Source organism: Rutidosis leptorrhynchoides, chromosome 7 (genome assembly GCF_046630445.1).
Source record: "Rutidosis leptorrhynchoides isolate AG116_Rl617_1_P2 chromosome 7, CSIRO_AGI_Rlap_v1, whole genome shotgun sequence".
In the NCBI taxonomy this organism is placed as follows: Eukaryota; Viridiplantae; Streptophyta; class Magnoliopsida; order Asterales; family Asteraceae; genus Rutidosis; species Rutidosis leptorrhynchoides.
This window is the reverse complement of record NC_092339.1, coordinates 37653152-37675143: the sequence shown is the minus strand read 5'-3', so window position 1 is coordinate 37675143 and position 21992 is coordinate 37653152. Positions and strand designations below refer to the sequence as shown.

The following is a 21992-nucleotide window of genomic DNA, read 5'->3' as shown; positions in this document are numbered from 1 at the left end:
CACTACCATCACCATCAACCACCACCACCACCACCACCACCACCAACACTACACACCACCATCACCACCAACCACCACCACTACCAACCACCCCCAAAACATCACCACCCACCACCAACCACGACCACCACCAACCATCACCCATCAACGTACCACCACCCACCACCACCCACCACTACCAACCACCACCCACCACCACCACCACCAACTACCACCACAATCAACCAACACCCACCACCACCACCACCACCAACCACTACCACCCAACACCACCAACCACCACCACCATCAAATGCCACCACCCCACACCACCCACCACCACCCACCACCTACTACCACTAACCACCACCCACCACCCACCACCACCAACCACCCCCACCAACAACAACCACCGCCATCCATCACCCTCACCAACCACCACCACCACCATAACCACCACCCACCACCACCAACCACCAACACCACCAACCACCACCAACCACCACCACCACCAACCACCACCACCACCAACCACCACCTACCACACACCACCACCACCATCACCCACCACCACCACCAACCACCATCACCACCCACCACCAACACCCACCAACACCCACCACCCACCACCAACACCCACCACCACCACTCACCACCACTCACCACCATCCACCACCACCACCTACCACACACCACCACCACCACCACTAACCACCACCACCACCATCACCCACCACACACCACCACCACCATCACCAACCACCACCACACACCCAACACCACCAACCACCACCATCCACCAGCCACCACCATTCACCAACCACCACCACCATCAACTGCCACCACCCTACATTACCCACCACCAACCACCACCAATCACCACCATCCACCACCACCACAAACCACCATCACCACCAACCACCACCAACCACCAACCACCACCACCACCACCACACACCACCATCACCACCAACCACCACCATCACCACCACCAACCACAATCACCACCAATCACCACCACCACCAACCACCCCTAAATATCACCACCCACCACCAACCACCACCACCACACACCACCAACCACCACCCACCACCACCAACCACCACCCACCACCACCACCACCAAATACCACCACAATCAACCAACACCCACCACCACCACCACCAACAACAACAACCACTACCACCAACCACCACCATCCACCAGCCACCATCACCAACCACCACCACCATCAACTGCCACCACCCCACACCACCTACCACCACCAACCGCCACCACCACTAACCACCACCAACCACCACCACCAACCACCACAACTACCACCCACCACCACCCCCACCAACAACAACCACCGCCATCCATCACCCCCACAAACCACCACCACCACAACCACCACCCACCACCACCACCCACCACCACCACCATTAACCACCACCAACCACCACCTACCACACACCACCACCACCATCACCAACCACCACCACCCACCACCATCACCACCCACCACCAATGAAATGTTTCGTTCTTATTGATTAAAAACGTTCCATATTAATTGATTTTGTTGCGAGGTTTTGACCTCTATATGAGACGTTTTTCAAAGACTGCATTCATTTTTAAAACAAACCATAACCTTTATTTCATAAATAAAGGTTTAAAAAGCTTTACGTAGATTATCAAATAATGATAATCTAAAATATCCTGTTTACACACGACCATTACATAATGGTTTACAATACAAATATGTTACATCGAAATCAGTTTCTTGAATGCAGTTTTTACACAATATCATACAAACATGGACTCCAAATCTTGTCCTTATTTTAGTATGCAACAGCGGAAGCTCTTAGTATTCACCTGAGAATAAACATGCTTTAAACGTCAACAAAAATGTTGGTGAGTTATAGGTTTAACCTATATATATCAAATCGTAACAATAGACCACAAGATTTCATATTTCAATACACATCCCATACATAGAGATAAAAATCATTCATATGGTGAACACCTGGTAACCGACATTAACAAGATGCATATCTGAGAATATCCCCATCATTCCGGGACACCTTTCGGATATGATATAAATTTCAAAGTACTAAAGCATCTGGTACTTTGGATGGGGTTTGTTAGGCCCAATAGATCTATCTTTAGGATTCGCGTCAATTAGGGTGTCTGTTCCCTAATTCTTAGATTACCAGACTTAATAAAAAGGGGCATATTCGATTTCGATAATTCAACCATAGAATGTAGTTTCACGTACTTGTGTCTATTTTGTAAATCATTTATAAAACCTGCATGTATTCTCATCCCAAAAATATTAGATTTTAAAAGTGGGACTATAACTCACTTTCACAGATTTTTACTTCGTCGGGAAGTAAGACTTGGCCACTGGTTGATTCAAGAACCTATAACAATATATACATATATATCAAAGTATGTTCAAAATATATTTACAACACTTTTAATATATTTTGATGTTTTAAGTTTATTAAGTCAGCTGTCCTCGTTAGTAACCTACAACTAGTTGTCCACAGTTAGATGTACAGAAATAAATCAATAAATATTATCTTGAATCAATCCACGACCCAGTGTATACGTATCTCAGTATTGATCACAACTCAAACTATATATATTTTGGAATCAACCTCAACCCTGTATAGCTAACTCCAACATTCACATATAGAGTGTCTATGGTTGTTCCGAAATATATATAGATGTGTCGACATGATAGGTCGAAACATTGTATACGTGTCTATGGTATCTCAAGATTACATAATATACAATACAAGTTGATTAAGTTATGGTTGGAATAGATTTGTTATCAATTTTCACGTAGCTAAAATGAGAAAAATTATCCATTCTTGTTTTACCCATAACTTCTTCATTTTAAATCCGTTTTGAGTGAATCAAATTGCTATGGTTTCATATTGAACTCTATTTTATGAATCTAAACAGAAAAAGTATAGGTTTATAGTCAGAAAAATAAGTTACCAGACGTTTTTGTAAAGGTAGTCATTTCAGTCGAAAGAACGACGTCTAGATGACCATTTTAGAAAACATACTTCCACTTTGAGTTTAACCATAATTTTTGGATATAGTTTCATGTTCATAATAAAAATCATTTTCCCAGAATAACAACTTTTAAATCAAAGTTTATCATAGTTTTTAATTAACTAACCCAAAACAGCCCGCGGTGTTACTACGACGGCGTAAATCCGATTTTACGGTGTTTTTCGTGTTTCCAGGTTTTAAATCATTAAGTTAGCATATCATATAGATATAGAACATGTGTTTAGTTGATTTTAAAAGTCAAGTTAGAAGGATTAACTTTTATTTGCGAACAAGTTTAGAATTAACTAAACTATGTTCTAGTGATTACAAGTTTAAACCTTCGAATAAGATAGCTTTATATGTATGAATCGAATGATGTTATGAACATCATTACTACCTCAAGTTCCTTGGATAAACCTACTGGAAATGAGAAAAATAGATCTAGCTTCAAAGGATCCTTGGATGGCTTGAAAGTTCTTGAAGCAGAATCATGACACGAAAACAATTTCAAGTAAGATTTCCACTCGAAATAAGATTGTTATAGTTATAGAAATTGAATTAAAGTTTGAATATGATTATTACCTTGTATTAGAAATATAACCTACTGTAAGTAACAAAGGTTTCTTGATCTTGGATGATTACTTGGAATGGATTTAGAAAACTTGGAAGTAAACTTGCAATCTTGGAAGTATTCTTGATTTTATGAAACTAGAACTTTTGAAATTTATGAAGAACACTTAGAACTTAAAGATAGAACTTGAGAGAGATCAATTAGATGAAGAAAATTGAAGAATGAAAGTGTTTGTAGGTGTTTTTGGTCGTTGGTATATGGATTAGATATAAAGGATATGTAATTTTGTTTTCATGTAAATAAGTCATGAATGATTACTCCTATTTTTGTAATTTTATGAGATATTTCATGCTAGTTGCCAAATGATGATTCCCACATGTGTTAGGTGACTCACATGGGCTGCTAAGAGCTGATCATTGGAGTATATATACCAATAGTACATACATCTAAAAGCTGTGTATTGTACGAGTACGAATACGGGTGCATACGAGTAGAATTGTTGATGAAACTGAACGAGGATGTAATTGTAAGCATTTTTGTTAAGTAGAAGTATTTTGATAAGTGTCTTGAAGTCTTTCAAAAGTGTATGAATACATATTAAAACACTACATGTATATACATTTTAACTGACTCGTTAAGTCATCGTTAGTCGTTACATGTAAATGTTGTTTTGAAACCTTTAGGTTAACGATCTTGTTGAATGTTGTTAACCCATTGTTTATTATAACAAATGAGATGTTAAATTGTTATATTATCATGATATTATGATATATAATATATCTTAGTATGATATATATACAGTTAAATGTCGTTACAACGATAATCGTTACATATATGTCTCGTTTCGAAATCATTAAGTTAGTAGTCTTATTTTTACATATGTATTTCATTGTTAATACACTTAATAATATATTTACTTATCATTTAACATAATTAACCAAGTGTATCAATATCTTAATATGATTCATATATACCTAGTAAGACGTTGTTATAACGATAATCGTTATATATATCGTTTTCGAGTTTCTTAAATTAATAGTCTCATTTTTATGTATATAACTCATTGTTAAAATACCTAATGAGATACATACTTATAATAAAATCATGTTAACTATATATATAACCATATATATGTCATCGTATAGTTTTTACAAGTTTTAACGTTCGTGAATCACCGGTCAACTTGGGTGGTCAATTGTCTATATGAAACCTATTTCAATTAATCAAGTCTTAACAAGTTTGATTGCTTAACATGTTGGAAACACTTAATCATGTAAATAATAATTTCATTTAATATATATATAAACATGGAAAAGTTCGGGTCACTACAACCAACACCCACCACCATCACCACCCATCACCACCACCACCAACCACCACCCATCACCACTACCACCACTAACCACCATCCACCACCACCACCTACCACACACCACCACCACCCACCCACCCACCCACCACCACCACCCACCACCACCACCCATCACCACCACCACCACCACCACCACCAACATTACCCACCACACACCACCACCACCACAATTACCAACCACCACCACCCATCACCACCACCACCAACCACCACCACCACCACTAACCACCACCACCACTCACCATCAACCGCCACCACCACCAACTGCCACCACCACCACCCACTACCACCACTAACCACCACCACAACCACCCACCATCACCACCCACCACCAACTCCCACCACCAACCACCACCACCAACACCGATCACCACCAACCGCCCGCCACCACCACCCGCCACCACCACCAACCGCCACCACCACCACTAACCACCACCAACCACCACCACCATCACCCACCACCAACTACCCACCACCACCAACAACAACAACAACCACCACCCCCACCACCCACCACCCACCACCCACCACCCCCACCCACCACCACCACAACCCACCATCACCAACCGCCAACACCACCAACCGCCACCACCAGTAACCACCACCCCAACTAACCACCACCAACCACCACCACCACTACCACTCATTCATAAAAAAAATGATAACATTCATCGAAAAACAGTTATCATTCATCAAATAGTTATCATTCGTAAGAAAACAATGATCAATTATCAAAAAAACAATGATCATTCATAAAAAAAAAAAACTATCATTCATATAAGTTATCTTTCATCGAATAATTATCATTTTTTTTAAACAGTTATTATTCATAAGAAAGCAATAACAATTCATCACAAAATGATTATCATTCATTAAAACAATTAGCATTCATCAAACAGTTATGATTCATAAAAGCAACAATTATCATTCATTAGAAAAAAAAGTTATCATTCATCTAAGTTATCATTCATTAAACAGTTATTATTTATAAAAATATGATGAATGATAAAAAAAAACTTATGAATGATATAAATATAAGATGAACGAGAAAAAAATATATATGATGAATGACAAGTTTTAGTAACAATCACATGTCAATTAGAAGTAAAAATGTTATCATTCAAAAGGAAACAGTTATCATTCATCACAAAACAATTATCGTGCATCAAAATGTTACCATTCATCAAACCATTATCATTCATCAAACCGTTATCATGATTACTTTTATTAAAAAAAATGGGGCATTCCGAGAATCGAACTCGGGACCTCCCGCACCGAAAGCGAGAATCATACCACTAGACCAAATGCCCAATTATCAAACAATTATCATTCATTTAATTGTTGTCATTCATATTAAAAACACTTATCTTTTATCGGAAAACGATTATCATTCATCATAACGCTATCATTCATCAAACACTTCTCATTTATCAAAAAACAGTATCATTCATCAAGTATTTATCATTCATCAAAATACCCGATAATTGATAAAAATATCAAATGAATGATAAAAGTAGTTGATGAATGATAAACGATGAATGATAAAAGAACGTGATGAATGATAAAAAAATATCCGATGAATGATAAAAATACGCAATGAATGATAAATATAGCTGATGAATGATAAGCGATGAACGATAAAAAAATACCTGATGAATGATAAAAATACCCGATGAATGATGAAAATATCTGATGAATGATGAAAATATCTGATGAATAATATAAATAGATGATGAATGGTAAACAAAGAATGATAAAAAACTATGATGAATGATAAAACAACTGATGAATGATAAAAAAAAATGATGAATGAGAAAAAAAAAATGATGAATGATAAAATCGGTGATGAATGATAAATTTTATCATTCATCATTTGTTTTGGCGAATGATAAATTTATCATTCATCACGATTATTATTATTCATCACCAATATTTGAACGATTTCGAACGTTTTTGACTTATAAAAATATAGATTCGGAGAGCATTTTTATGCGTATTAATCTAAAAAATATAAAAAAAAAACAATTACCATTGTGACCATTTTATGCATTGAATTCTTACATAGTCAAAACTTGTCAAACATTTAATGTAGTCGCATAGTGTAAAAGCACATACAAACGCCATCTCGTATAATAGATGATTACCAGATTCTAATAATCTAATTATTGATTATTGAAAATACTTGACCACTTTCAATAGGACTCACCTTAGCCACTTTAACCTGAAGATCTGTACTAAGGTGGTCTTCTAAAGTAATCACAACACGGTACTCAGATGCATTAAAGGCATGAGCTTTGATAGACCTAAAACACTTAATCAACCCAACTGGTATCGTCAATGTCCTAAACAACATAATCAACAATTAGTAATACAACTATAGCACATCAACGAAAAAAAAAAAAAAAAACATTACTAGAAAGTAACAACACATTCACAGCATACCTTCCATGAAGAACATCCACATCATCCTTAGTTGAATTAGGCCATATATCCAACTCCATAACTCTCACTCCTTTCTCCAATGCTTGAATAATCGGGACGTCATTACAATCACTACTCAGTTGGTTCCCAGTTAAATACAAATTGTGTCCGGTAAATATAAAATAGTGAGACAGTGGCACATTCATATCATGATGAACCTGACACATAAAAGATATCATCATCATCATCATCATCATCTACGTTTACTATCAATCTCAACCTACTTCCATTTTTTTCAGTTACCCATTAATCCTAACATTCCTGTCCACATCACATAAATCACACACATTTATAGAAGAACAAACTAATGTGACTTTTATTGAAGATATTGACAAATTTACCCTTGTTTCCTTTGCCATATTTGTTTAGACGTAAACAATTATCATGAGACACTTTGATATTAATAAAATATACTAAAGCGGACAATTCACAAAATTGGAGAATATGCACTCTCCTTCACTATTTCAGTATGACATCCAATTACATATCAATCTATAATTGACACTACATTCCACTAAAACTTTTAGTCTGAACTGAAATTACCAATTAAACACATTTACATGAACAATGCACTGAAAACATACTTGTTGTAGAGTCGTTTTTAATAATCTATTTACGTACCTGATGATGGTTGAACGGTCTTATGAATTGTTTGAATACTCATCACGCTGCTATTTCCATGACGGTGATTCCAAATAGTCATTCAGTACGTTATGGTGATTCACAAGGCTTGAATAGTTGAGTTTTCAGGCCCACGATCCAAATATCCATATAAGCTCCTTAAAGGTCAATATGTTGAGTTCCAAACATACCTGATTATTGGTACGTGTCAAACTCTGGGAAAAAAAATCAAGATCAGGAGACTGCTGTCCCAACTTAACCCAAGGAACCCTCGAGCAAACAATTTTCATTTTTTATTAATATTTGGGGAAGTGAGTGAAGAAATGTTCATCAACAATTTTGTTCATTTGCTCCTCAAAGAGCCCTGTCTTCTAAATATTTTTTACAAGACATAGTGATTCTTATTAATAAAGGCACTGTCTTAGATCTTCTTCATCCTTGGTGTACTCGTGCATGACCCAATCAGTTCATATCATAAGCCTGCGGGTGTACACCTTGGTAATAGACCAAGGTATGCTTTCTAGTACCCGTTCATCATTGCTCGATTTGATCAAAATATCTTCTGATTACAAACTCCACCATTGCATAGCATCAATTATATCTAAATATCACTTCTAATTATGAACTCTTAAATCGAACATTACAAAATAAAATGTGTACCATTATCAAAAATCACATGTTCAATACGAGATCTGCAACCTACTTTATGCGAATACATAATATCATATGCTCCTTCCATTCAACTATTACATCAAAAATCAAGATTTTAATAAGAAGGAAGAAACCTAACATCAGTGAATCGACGATATCATATGTTCGCTTCATTCATAAAATTTCATCTAAAATCGGTAATATATTACGGGAAAAAAAACCCTATTTGATATCGAAGATTAATTTTGAGGTACATGTACCTTATTTTTTAGATTTGGTTTCATCGTGAAACGCTTCTGTTCCGGTATTGAAATAAGACGTTTTTTATTCGATCGAAACGTAATAAAAGAAATCCTCCATTAACAGTGTTTTCAGATCTATCAATTTGCAAGTATAACTATAAAACCAGCAAAACATTACTATTTGTGAACCGTTGACATCGACCTCCATTGCATCAGATCTATAAAATAGAACCACAGAAACATATGACGCAACATGAACAAATTATGAGTGAGGCATTTCATCGAACAGCTTTCATGTATTTATCATGTTATCATTTCTAAGCAATCAGACTTCACATTTATCATTACAAAATTGAATCTCAATGTTATGAAATATGAGCAACAACAACTTAAATTCAAAACCGTTTACCTGAGTGAGTGCAGGCTACGAAAATTGAACCGCGATGCGACGGCTATTGCGCCTAATTGAACGGGAATGCTTCAATTATACAGAACCTGTACATCCATTTTATCAAAATCCTGCACTGTTTCAGGTCCTTCAATTATACAGAACCTGTACACAATCAATTCATATCATATATCACCATATACTTATATCAATTTCATCTATTGATTTATAAACTAATGAATGAAAAATTCAGAAGCATAATAACGGTCAATTACACTGCAGCATTTTTATCAGCTAAATCAGCATCAATAGAAAACATAGAAGCATCTGAATCAGATGAAGATGGTGACATCTCTCACCATCTGATGGTTGATCAGGACGCGCTCCAACATTAATGGTTCCTAAATGAAATTAAAATTAGGGTTTCTTGGTGTTAGTTCTCCAGTCAACGTCAGGTATCGATTTTGCGGAATTCACCGTCACCATTTCAACGGAGACATCTAACAGTGATTGTTTGATGATTTGCAGGTTGCGACGGAGTATAGAGGTGGAATTGATGTAGTCGATGAAGGTGACGATATAGACGATGGTTCACATGGATAATAACTGAAATAAAAGTGTCTTTTTACGGGAATGTATCTTGATCTGGACCCAGATTCAGTGCCACGTGTTGGTTTATTATGCGAGCACCGTGGCTCGTTATTCTCCATGAGTTTGCCACGTATAGTAACACCTGTTTCGCAAAACACCTCTATTATGCCGTTTTCTCTTAATTCACTAAAAAATTAGGAAAACGACACACGTGTTTTCTAGAAGTTTCTCTCGTCAGGCCCTAACTCGCGATCGCGAGTCCCATGCCTTCACATGTTCCGCGATAGCGAAACTCACCTCGAGCTCAAACTCCATTAGCGAATTTCAGATTCGCGATCGCGAACCCTGTACAAAAAATTTCGATTTTTTGATTCCTTACCAGATGTGTTGTGCTCAAGCAATGAATGGGATATATTGTTCCAGGAATTTTGGTAAATGACGATTATGCCCCTCCGCGTTTTTCAGTGACTTTTATTAAAATAATGAAATGAGAGGCCATATTCACTTATCCAGTTTGTATCCCATTTAGTGTTTATCCCTCGATTGGTCAATATATATATATATATATATATATATATATATATATATATATATATATATATATATATATATATATATATATATATGAAATTTAAGTGTTTCAAAGTATATTACTCCGTAGTATAAGATACATATTCTGTACATATACATATTCTGATATCTAAATCGTGATAAGTTTTATTATGTTTGTAGGGCCGTGTTTTTGGGTGGTTAAACTTTGAAAATATAATGTATTATCTTGGCAATTGTTTTTTATTGCAAGTTACACTTTTAAGATATTTAAATTGTATTCTTTTAACATTTAGTGTCAACTTGTATATCCCAAAGCTATTTATTTGTATTGTTTTGCCTATTTAAGCATCTTATTGTAATTCATACATGTATCTACACAATTTATCAATTAAAGAATTCTCTTTGGTGGCCGAGAATTAAAGTAATCATTCGTGATTACATATAACCTCGTTATATTCTCATGTTTTTATCGTTTTTGCTTTTTCTTCGTGTTCTTCACTTTAATCCATTTATTGTCATTGGGTTTGATAACCTATGGTTATCAAGTCTTTTCAGGGCTCACATACTTTATTCCTAACAAGTGGTATCAAGAGCCTAGGTTCGATTTTACGGCAACAATGACGAAAAAGAACGATGTGAAGATTGATAAGTTTGATGAGATTGATTTTAGCTTTTGGAAGATGCAAATTAAAGATGTGTTCTATCAAAAGAACCTTTACCAACCGTTAAAGGGTGTTAAACCGGAAGAAATGGCTTAAGGCGAGTGGGAGCTGTTGGATAGGCAAGCCCTAGGGGTTGTTCGACTTTCTCTGGCCAAGAACGTTGCTTACAACATTGTGGGTGAAACCACAACCGCGGGATTGATTTCGGCGTTATCCAACATGTATGAAAGCCATCCGCTTTGAATAAAGTTTTCTTGATTGTGCAATTGGTGAATGCTAGGATGATGGAGGGTTCCTCAGCGGCGGATCATGTTAACGAATTTAATTCGATTTTAACTCGGTTGAAATCGGTGAATATAAAATTCAATGATGAGCTTGAGGCGTTGTTTTTGCCATCTTCATTGTCCGATAGTTGGGCCAGTACGCTTACGGTGGCTAGTGGTTCATCTAGAACTACTAAGTTAACTTTTGAAGGAATTCGGGATTTGATTCTTAGCGAAGACATTCGTAAGAAAGATTCGAATGGGAGTTCGGGTTTAGTTCTAAGCGTTAATCGGGGAAGAGTTAGGTCAAGAAGTTCATCAAGGAACAAGAAATTGGTGTGTTGAAATTATCAACAAGTTGGTCACTATAAGTCTAAGTGCCCAAGTCTTAAGTCGGGTGGGAGCATGTTGACTACGATGATCGAAGATGTGTTGATGTGCCAAGAAGAGGTTCTTGACGAATCTTGAGGTTTAGATTCGGGTACCTCCTGTCATGTTATCCCATACATGAACGAGATGGTGAACTTCAAGGTAAGGTTCGAGTTGCGAATGAGAGTACACTTGATATTGCGGGTATTGGTGATCTCGTGGTTAGACACTTGAATTATGCTTGGATCATGAGGAATGTGCGGTTCGCTCCAAAGCTCAAGAGTTGATTGATTTCAGTTGGACAATTGGATGGAGATAATTGTCATGTCCTATCTAGAGATCAAAGTGGGTAGTGTTTAGGGGAGATTATGTAGTCGCTCGCGGGTTCAAGAGGGGAACCATGTATATGGTTGAAGTTCCTTGGGAGGAATGGCTAGGTGATTTTGTGGATGTTAAAAGTCCTAGCGTGCTAATGATTTTCGGTATTATTGAGAGGTCTTGTTTGAGTGGGAGCTCTAAGGAAGTTGAAGCTAGTAGAAATTCGGGTAGAATTGGGTACACTAGAGCTTTCGTCACTTTGGAAAGATATTCTTCAATGGCAACTTTGTTACGGTAGACCGAGGTTAATGAACAAGAGGTTTTCTTAAGAGTCATGGTTAATAATACATCCATAGAGTGGGAGTTGTCTCGGGATGAAAAATCAGGTTTGTCAAAAAACATGCGCACGTATTTGATCGGTGTTTCAATAGTAAAAGAAAAGGTGTTTAGGTGGATGATTAAGTGTGCGAAGGTGCTATAGTGTAAGGTCTTAATCGGTAATGTCCATTTGTTCGTTACACTGGCGGGTTTATTCTTTATTAGAAAGTTAAATCGGGTGGATGATGTTGTGTATGGGTGGATCACTTGGGTGATGGGGTTAATTGGGTCGGGTCGGACTCAAACGACCCGCTATCTCAAAACTAAGGAGGTAGGTTGTGACGACCCGGAAATTTCCGACCAAATTTAAACTTAATCTTTATATGATTTAATGTTTCCGACACGATAAGCAAAGTCTGTAATGTTGAGTCTCAAAAAAATTTGAAACTATATCCATGTAATCAATTACCCTTTGACCGTGCTCGACGATTCACGAACATTTATGTGCATAGATATGTATATATAATATATAGTTATATTAATGAAAAACGTTAACAAAGTATTAGATATATAATACTTCACATGAACGTATTTGTTTCAATATAAGTTTATTATATCTATCGATGAGATTAAAAGATAATATCAAATGATTGAATTATCAAATACATTGTGATATGATTACGGGTCTCTATAGTAAGGTCCACTATGATTTAAGAAATATGTTCTCTTTAACGGTATTCGGAATAAATGGTAAAGTGATTTACAAGTAAGAACAAATGTGTCAATTAACGAAGGTTGGACAAAAGTTAGTGGAGAATTGAATTTCATACTATTCGATTGATCTATTTTCAAACGTGTGGAAACGTTTTTCGATTCAATAGAACTTGATTATTTAAAATTCCTTTATTCAAATAATGTGAGTTGGAATATTAGTTGTTAGATATATAAATAACTTGCAACGTGTAAACGTGTTTATGTATATTGAATATATACATGTATATGATTTCAAATTAATTAAGCAAACGATAGTAACAATTGTTTATTGTTTCGATTGATATTTAGTTGTAGCGACCCGACAAAATCGTCATTGACGGCGCCGTCTACTTAGGTCCCATTACTTGGTCATAAGTCTTTAAACAACGTTGACCAAAAGTATGTCGCATTCATTTCATAAGTAAAGATGTTTCAAGTGTTACAAAGTAGTTCAAAGGCTAGTTACGTTACAACGTTTTAAGTACGAATGAAACCTATGCGACACAAATTTAAGTAAAGTCAAAAGACGCTCCGTATGCATGTATACTCGACATCCAAGCAAGTATCAAAAAAAGTAGAGTGCGGAAGCATGTATCATTTAGCCTTAAAGGACCTGAGAAAACATATAGAAAACTGTCAACGAAAAACGTTGGTGAAATCATAGGTGAAGTAGTAAACGTTGTTTTTGAACCACAAGATTTTGTATTGCCATAACGTTGATTATCAAAATCGTTTTCATTCCAAAGTTGTTATATGTTTGTGGAGCACCCAATTATCAAGACTTAACTGTTCACGAACCCCGTTATCATAGTGTTAGAAACTACACTATATACTCGAAAATATATTTCATCCACTAACGGTAGCGAACCGTCCGAATGAGGGCTTGTCAAGCCCATGTGATCACACAACATAAGTTCACGTTTACACCCTGCAAGTGTAACTAATGATAATTGAATTGAGGCCTTTTTGTTCTAACTCCACGTGGAATGTTTGTTTCCGTACTTGTGTTCAAAGCATAAAAGTATTATACGTATATGTTTCTCATCCCACAGTTTAAAGAGTAAAAGTTGTTGAAAAGATGGGACTATGATCTCACCTTGGTTGCACGAATAGTATAATGTACTTCACAAAGTAACGTGTGCAAGAACGAATGCTAGTCTTGACCTAAACAAATAGGTTCGTATTAATATCGGTAAATACGGTCGGTCAAAGTGTTCAATTAGTCCTATGGCTCGTTATGACTCGATAATATAGCATGTGAGTCATGTTGTCAAGTTTCATGCAAGATACAAGTATGAAAGCACGTTAGAACGATTGCATAAGTATTCGGTTAAGTTTGATCAAAAGTTAACTTTGGCTGAGTCAAAGTCAACGAAAAAGTCAACATGTTCGGGTCGAGTCCCGAACTATTTTTCTGAGGTTTTTAATCATATATAAGCATGTTAGAATAAGTTACATGTGAATCGGAGGTGCGTAGCATAGTTAGAACTAAATGGTAAACGACCAACGAAATTAGAACCTGACAGTTCATCTGGACGACGTCCAGATTGGCTGGAAGGCCTGGACGGCATCAAAGAATCTGGACGGCGTCCAGATCAGTGCGCATGTCTGATTGCTGATATTGCACAAGTGCACGAACCAAAACCCAAACAAACACAATTTATGATCCGCAAACAATCAAAACATGTATCATATACCGTTGGAAAGGTAATTTGACGAGGAAAACAACTAAACACATTTCATCAATCAATCTAACACTTACAACAACCAAAACCGCATTTAATGCTCATCATTAATTGCATCCAAGTTGTAGTGATCCGGAAAATTTTGACTAATTTTAAATCAAACTCTCGATACGATATTATATTTTTCACACGACAAGCAAAGTCTGTGATGTTGAATCTCGAAAATTTTGAACTGTTTTCATATATACATTTAACCTTTGACCATCTCTGACGATTCACGAACAATTATTTGTAACTACATGTATATGTGTATATATATATATATATATATATATATATATATAAATATAAATGTAAGTATTATTAATATTATATATATAACTATATATAAATTTAATATAATTAATTACTAATATTATTGTTATTAATATTAATAGCAGTGTTAAAATATATATAGTAGTAAGATTTATGATTCTAGTTATTATTTTTACAATTACCATTATCATTAAGACCATTATTAATAATATAAAGATTATTATAAAAAAATATATAATAATAACATAATTTATTATTATTATCAGTAATAATATCATTTTAAGATTTTTATTAAAAATTATTATTATTAACATTATTGTTAAGATTTTTATTATTATTACTTATATAATCATTGAAATTATTAAAATTTTTATTATTAATATATTTATTTATAATTACTAAAATAGAAAAAGGGATATAGGTTGTTAAATTTATTGTCCATATCTTTTCCTCTAAATTCGATGAGCATGTTATACAGATAGAAACAAAATCATATTTCAATCCCTTTCAGCTTTCTATTTTTTTTCTGTTCTTGAGTGACTATGTCCAATCCAAATTCAGATACAAAACAAAATCAGTTATAAATCAAATCTGCTTTTTGATTCTTTTATTCCTCCTTCCCTACACCGTGATTTCCTTGCTCTCCACTATCTCATTTCAATTACGTATGATATACATACATATATTGCAAAGAAGGAAGATATATCCATTGGAGTCTTCTGCATCACTTTTTCTCTCTAATTCCCTCACTCTCTCTTGAATAAACTGAATCTATTACCTTGATCACCAACACCAAACCATCCTCTAATTCTTTATAAATGCATATATATAATACATGATCATATGATTGTTTATCATCACCCTCAAACCTTCTAGATCAACCACTAAACCACCATCGGTCCACCATCGTTCTATCACCCTGATCATCCAGGTAATTCAACACCGATCCACCATTGTTTTCTTGATTGTCTCTACTATGGCTGCTTTTGTTTAACTAGCCAAACCCATTTATGTGTTGCTATTCGAATTATTGTTTTGTTTTCGTTATAAGCTCAAAAAATCGAACACCTCACATGACCACCTGTTTCATCTATGGAACCAACATCACCCATATCACAACTGCCAATATTATTATTATTTTTTCCGCTATATATTGATTGTTGTAAACAAAAACCATCACCAATTAAACCATCACCTTTTACATCTCTACTTATTTTCTTGTTCGATTAAACCCATAAACTGATCGCCACCTTTTACACCACAACGAAATCACCATCTGCAACAACCTTTTATTTGTTACCATCAAGAACCCGATTACCTATAATCCATCTTACAAGACCACCATGACATCCACGACTAGTTTCTAATACCACCTTACTCTGTTACATTACAACCACCTATAACCACATATAATCACTGTAAACTACTAACCTGCTATTCCAATTGTGGTTGCTTCTTGTTGTTCAAAACCCACATAGATTACTACTGCAAACTCGAAACCAAACTGCTACTGCATACATTTCTGTTTTTATTTACTACTCGAGCTATTGTATGCTGCTTTAACTTGCAGTCTTCGTTGCTGCTATCTTGGACGTGTCCTCTACTATTATTTCTCCTATCATTACAACTTGAAAACCATTTGATTTATTCTACTCGCCCACTGTTAATTTCTGTTACAAAGCAAAGGGAGGAATAAGCTATACCACATAATTGTTTGGAGGGTTGTCAACTTAGAAAATATTTTTACTTTACAGCTCATTATAAAAGGTAGTGGAATATGGTAGAACTTTATGACCAACAATTGTATATTAAAAAGTAGAAGTGGTCGACAAAAATGAGTTACAAGTTGCAGTTTTGTTAATTTATAAAGTATCTAGGGTGGGGCTCGTTTTATAATAATTGACGTATGATATTATCATGGGTTACAATATATGAGTGTGAGGTTCGTTGATGAAGAAAACGAGGTTATTAATGAAACGGCGAACATGAATTTATGAATGAAGATGGTTCAGTGAGCATGAAAGCTGAAGGTGATAACACTGTAACGAAATGATGATGATGGAAGTAGTTAGTGATGGGTTGATTATGATTAAGTTTATGTTAAATGGATTTCTGATTTAAGAAGAAGGAGATAGACGGAAATCGAGTTAAAAGGGTGTAAATCCTAATTATTTCAGAAAGTAAAAGGCAGAGTAATGGCTAGTTGAGTGTTTGTTAAACGGCAGGTCATGGGTTCGAATCTAGGAGACTGCATATTTTTTTTAAAGCAATAGAAGCAGTAGTCTTGCTAAATGGGCTGGTTGGGTCACATGTTCCTATTATTGGACCGTGACATAATAAGGTTTTGGGCTATGGGATTTGATCGAGTTAAATTCTGGATGAAATAGATGAATACGGAAATAAGGATAAAGGAAATTAGAATTAGTAAAATAACAGAAAATTAGAAATAGAGGAGTGGTGTAGGGTGTTTGCGGGTTATCGGGAGGTCGCGAGTTCAAGTCCGATTTGTGTCATTATTTTTGGAAAAGCTTGTGAGGTAGCTTTTATTATCACCCTTATTATTATTAGCATTATTATTATTATTATAAATATCATTATTATTATGATTACAAACATAAGGATTATAGATACAAATAATATTATGAAAATGATTAAGTTACAATTTAAAAATGAATTATTATTAGTAATTATTTTAGTATTATTATAATTTTAACAAACAAGTTGATATTTATATAAAAATATATTTTTCAACATATATCATAACTAAATTAATATTATATTCTATTTTATTTAAAATATTATTATCTATAATTATCTAACTTTAATTAATTTACATAGCATATATAAATATATTTCTGAATATATATACAATCATATAGGTAAAGATTAACTTTAAAACATTATATAATATTTGTAATAAATAATATACATTAAAATACTTTAAAAAGAATTTAATATATAATATATATAAAATAGTTACAATTAAACTATCTATTAATATGACATAACAATTATTAAAGTATTAATATATAAACTTGTTTGATTGTACTTAAGTGTTTTATATATATAAACGATATAGGTTCGTGAATCCGAGGCCAACCCTACACTTGTTCAATGTCATCGTATGTATTTTTACTACAAAATACAGTATGGTGAGTTTCATTAATCCCTTTTTAAATGCTTTTGCAATATATATTTTTGGGACTGAGAATACATGCGCTATTTTTATGACTGTTTTACGAAATAGACATACGTAATTGAAACTACATAATATGGTTGAATGATCGAATTCGAATATTCCCCTTTTAGTCTGGTAATCTAAGAATTAGGGAACAGACACCCTAATTGACGCGAATCCTAAAGATAGATCTATCGGGTCCAACAAGCCCCATCCAAAGTACCGGATGCTTTAGTACTTCGAAATTTATATCATGTTCGAAGGAGGATCCCGAAATGATGGGGATATTCTTATATACAAATTGTGAATGTCGGTTACCAGGTGTTCAATCCATATGAATGATTATTTTGTCTCTATGTATGGGACGTATGGTTATGAGAAATGGAAATATGAAATCTTGTGGTCTATTAAAAGTTAGGAAATGATTATTTATGTTAAACTAATGAACTCACCAACCTTTTGGTTGACACTTTAAAGCATGTTTATTCTCAGGTGTTAAAGAGATCTTCCGCTGTGCATTTGCTCATTTTAAAGATATTACTTGGAGTCATTCATGACATATTTCAAAAGACGTTGCATTCGAGTCGTTGAGTTCATCAAGATTATTATAAAGTCAATTATAGTTAGATATATTATGAAATGGTATGCATGCTGTCAGCTTTCAATGTAATGAAAGATTGTCTTTTCAAAAATGAATGCCATGTTTGTAAAATGTATCATATAGAGGTCAAGTACCTCGCGATGTAATCAACTGTTGTGAATCGTTTATAATCGATATGGACTTCATCCGGATGGATTAGGATGGGTCTTCACAGTTGGTATCAGAGCGGTGGTCTTAGCGAACCAGGTCTTGCATTAGTGTGTTTAACTGATAGTCATTAGGATGCTTTAGTGAGTCTGGACTTCGACCGTGTCTGCATGTCAAAAGTTTTACTTATCATTTAGTGTCGAAAATTAATTGCTTATCAACCTTAAAGTCTAGACACGTCTTACTGCCTCTATTGCATAGACAGTGTATAGATAAATTCATATCTTAGCGTATCTGTTATTGTTACCTTGCCTGACAGCTTCCGTAGATTCCTCAGTAACTTATGGGATTTTAGTATTATATATGCATATGTAAATTATGTATTGCAGGGTACTAATCTACATCCTATAATCTATTTCTTATCAAAAATACCTCATCTGATCGTACGAGATGAATCCCTCAACTAGTTCGAGTCCCTCAGATTCCGATAGCTATTCCGACATTTATTTCGACAACTATTCTGACATGGATATTCACCTAAGCTCCGAAAGCGGTGTCACCAGAATGAATCAATAAATCAGCCATCCCCAATTCATTCGATGGGTTCGTAGTCTACTTAATCATTGGAGACAAGAAGAAGCGATCCCTTTCATCCACCATAATTTCCTCTGGGCGAAGAACCTGAAGCGTTCACCGGCGAACCAATCCGAAACACCATTTTCTCTCTCATTTCCAGAGTATCTCGCCACGACTATATCACAAGTCAGATTCAAAACCTTATTCATTCGCTCGTTCATACCGACAATCACCCCGGAGTAATAAAGTCAATGAGTTTTGTGCCCGAGTTGTAGCCTTGGAAAAATATGGTGCAAAATGTACCAGCTTCAACAACATCAACGACATCAACTGTACCACCAGCAACAACACAAACCACAACAATACACGCCTCAACATCACAATCGGTACCCCGAGCATAATCATCGTTCTATATGACGTTCTGCATCATTTATCTTCGTTCAACACGGCGAATATGTAATCTCTAATGTTTTAGAGATTATATATTCTTGTTCTAACATAAATCAAATGAGTTTAATATCATATTAACTCATTAAATCCATGATTGCATCTGAATAAAATATATATACAATCATATTTTCGTAAAGATTGTAATTAAAAATTCTTTCGTACAAACTGTTAATGGTGAAAATATTTTAACGGGTAGGTAATACCCGAGGAATAATTAGATTTCACACTAATAAGTTACATTGTACATTCTTCGAATCTGATTCAATAGTCATTTACTATCCTACTCACAACCACCGATATACGTATCCGTTCACCGCAGAATAACCATTTTCATTCAATTTCATATTTGAATTTTGACCTATCAGAATCCAACAAGTGGCATAATGAAGAAAACATATGACAAAATAAAATTTGTTAGAAACAGACAAATTAACTATGAGAAATTTTGTTAAGAATCCACGCTAACTATTCCTAGCTAACTGTTAATTCCGTATTACCTTTTATTTATCGCAATTTATTTATCGCAATTTATTTATCGCAATTTAATTATCGCAATTTATTTATCGCATTTATTTTATCGCAATTTATATTCTCGCAATTTTATTTATCGTCATTTAATTTCTGTTATTTATTTTATGCACTTTATTTATCATCATTTAAATACTGTTATTTACGCATTTAAATATCGGGACACGTATACAAGGTTTTGACATATCATATCGACACATCTATATATATTATTTGGAATCACCATAGACACTCTATATGCAGTAATGATCGAGTTCTCTATACAGGGTTGAGGTTGATTCTATAATAATATATATACTTTGAGTTATGATCGAGTCTGAGATGAATACGGGTCACGATACGTATTAATTAATTTGAATATTATATATTAAATTATATATGAATTATTGGATTGTTAACTGTGGATTATCGACTGTGGATTAATGACATTGGACAATTAAAATGAATTAAAATATTGATTATAACATACGAAACTAAACAATTCTTCAAGTTTGCCACTTGATTTCATCTTAAACCTCATTTGTATCTTGACGATTACAATCTGCGTTCAAATCCTACATGATTCTTGAAAACACCTTAACCAAGAGGATGATCCAACCGCATGTTATCTAGGAGAAGAAAGATTGATGCATATAGTTATGCACTTGAAAATAATCGGAACCTGAGTAAACGTTTAACGCGTAGCTGTGCTAATCCCTTTAACGTTATTATTACCGAAAATAACTTTACAATTCTTTTTCAAATTAGTAAATTTTGTCACAGCTCCAACAAATCAACTTCGACTTTCATTCGGATTAGCCTTATTATAACTTTGATATATAAGTTGCCTTTCGTCATCGTTATTGGGGAACCGTTTATGTTCCACCACATTAGCAGTAAACTTACCAGCAACTTCATTACTCATTGGCCTAAGTCTCTCCGAAGAACCATTATATTTGTTCGTTAAACTCTATCATGTACTTATTCGCATCTGATAACGAGAACTGTCATACCAATTACCGAATATCAGCAATCAGTACTTTGAAAACTCACAACATATCTACATCAACAGTTATATGTATGGTATTTATCCCTTAGAATTATGATCTTTCATTCTGAAATTCTGAAAAGCACTCAGTCTACAAATCAATACTTTGAATGTTGAAAAAGCTGAATGAAGCAGCAGAAACCGTAGACAACCGTAAACGACCTTAATCATCGGAAGTTTGATGATAAAAAATAGTATGTTGGAAAAGCTCAGAAATGTTGGAACTGGAAAACGGATTGAGCTAACCACGAAGGAGACCAAGGACAAATACAAGGACCAAACCCTATATTCAAAAGATCCAGGTA

At 34.9% G+C, this 21992-nt stretch overlaps 1 long non-coding RNA gene across 1 annotated transcript; it reads right to left on the bottom strand.

The window, feature by feature from the left end:
• Positions 1-7120: 7120 nt before the first annotated feature.
• On the bottom strand, positions 7121-9626 carry LOC139858885 (uncharacterized). Its single transcript, XR_011763103.1, has 5 exons — positions 9376-9626; positions 8985-9184; positions 8074-8816; positions 7414-7610; positions 7121-7313 (listed from the first exon to the last, which is right to left on the bottom strand). It is a non-coding gene; the product is annotated as an uncharacterized lncRNA (long non-coding RNA).
• Between the last annotated feature and the right edge of the window lie 12366 nt (positions 9627-21992).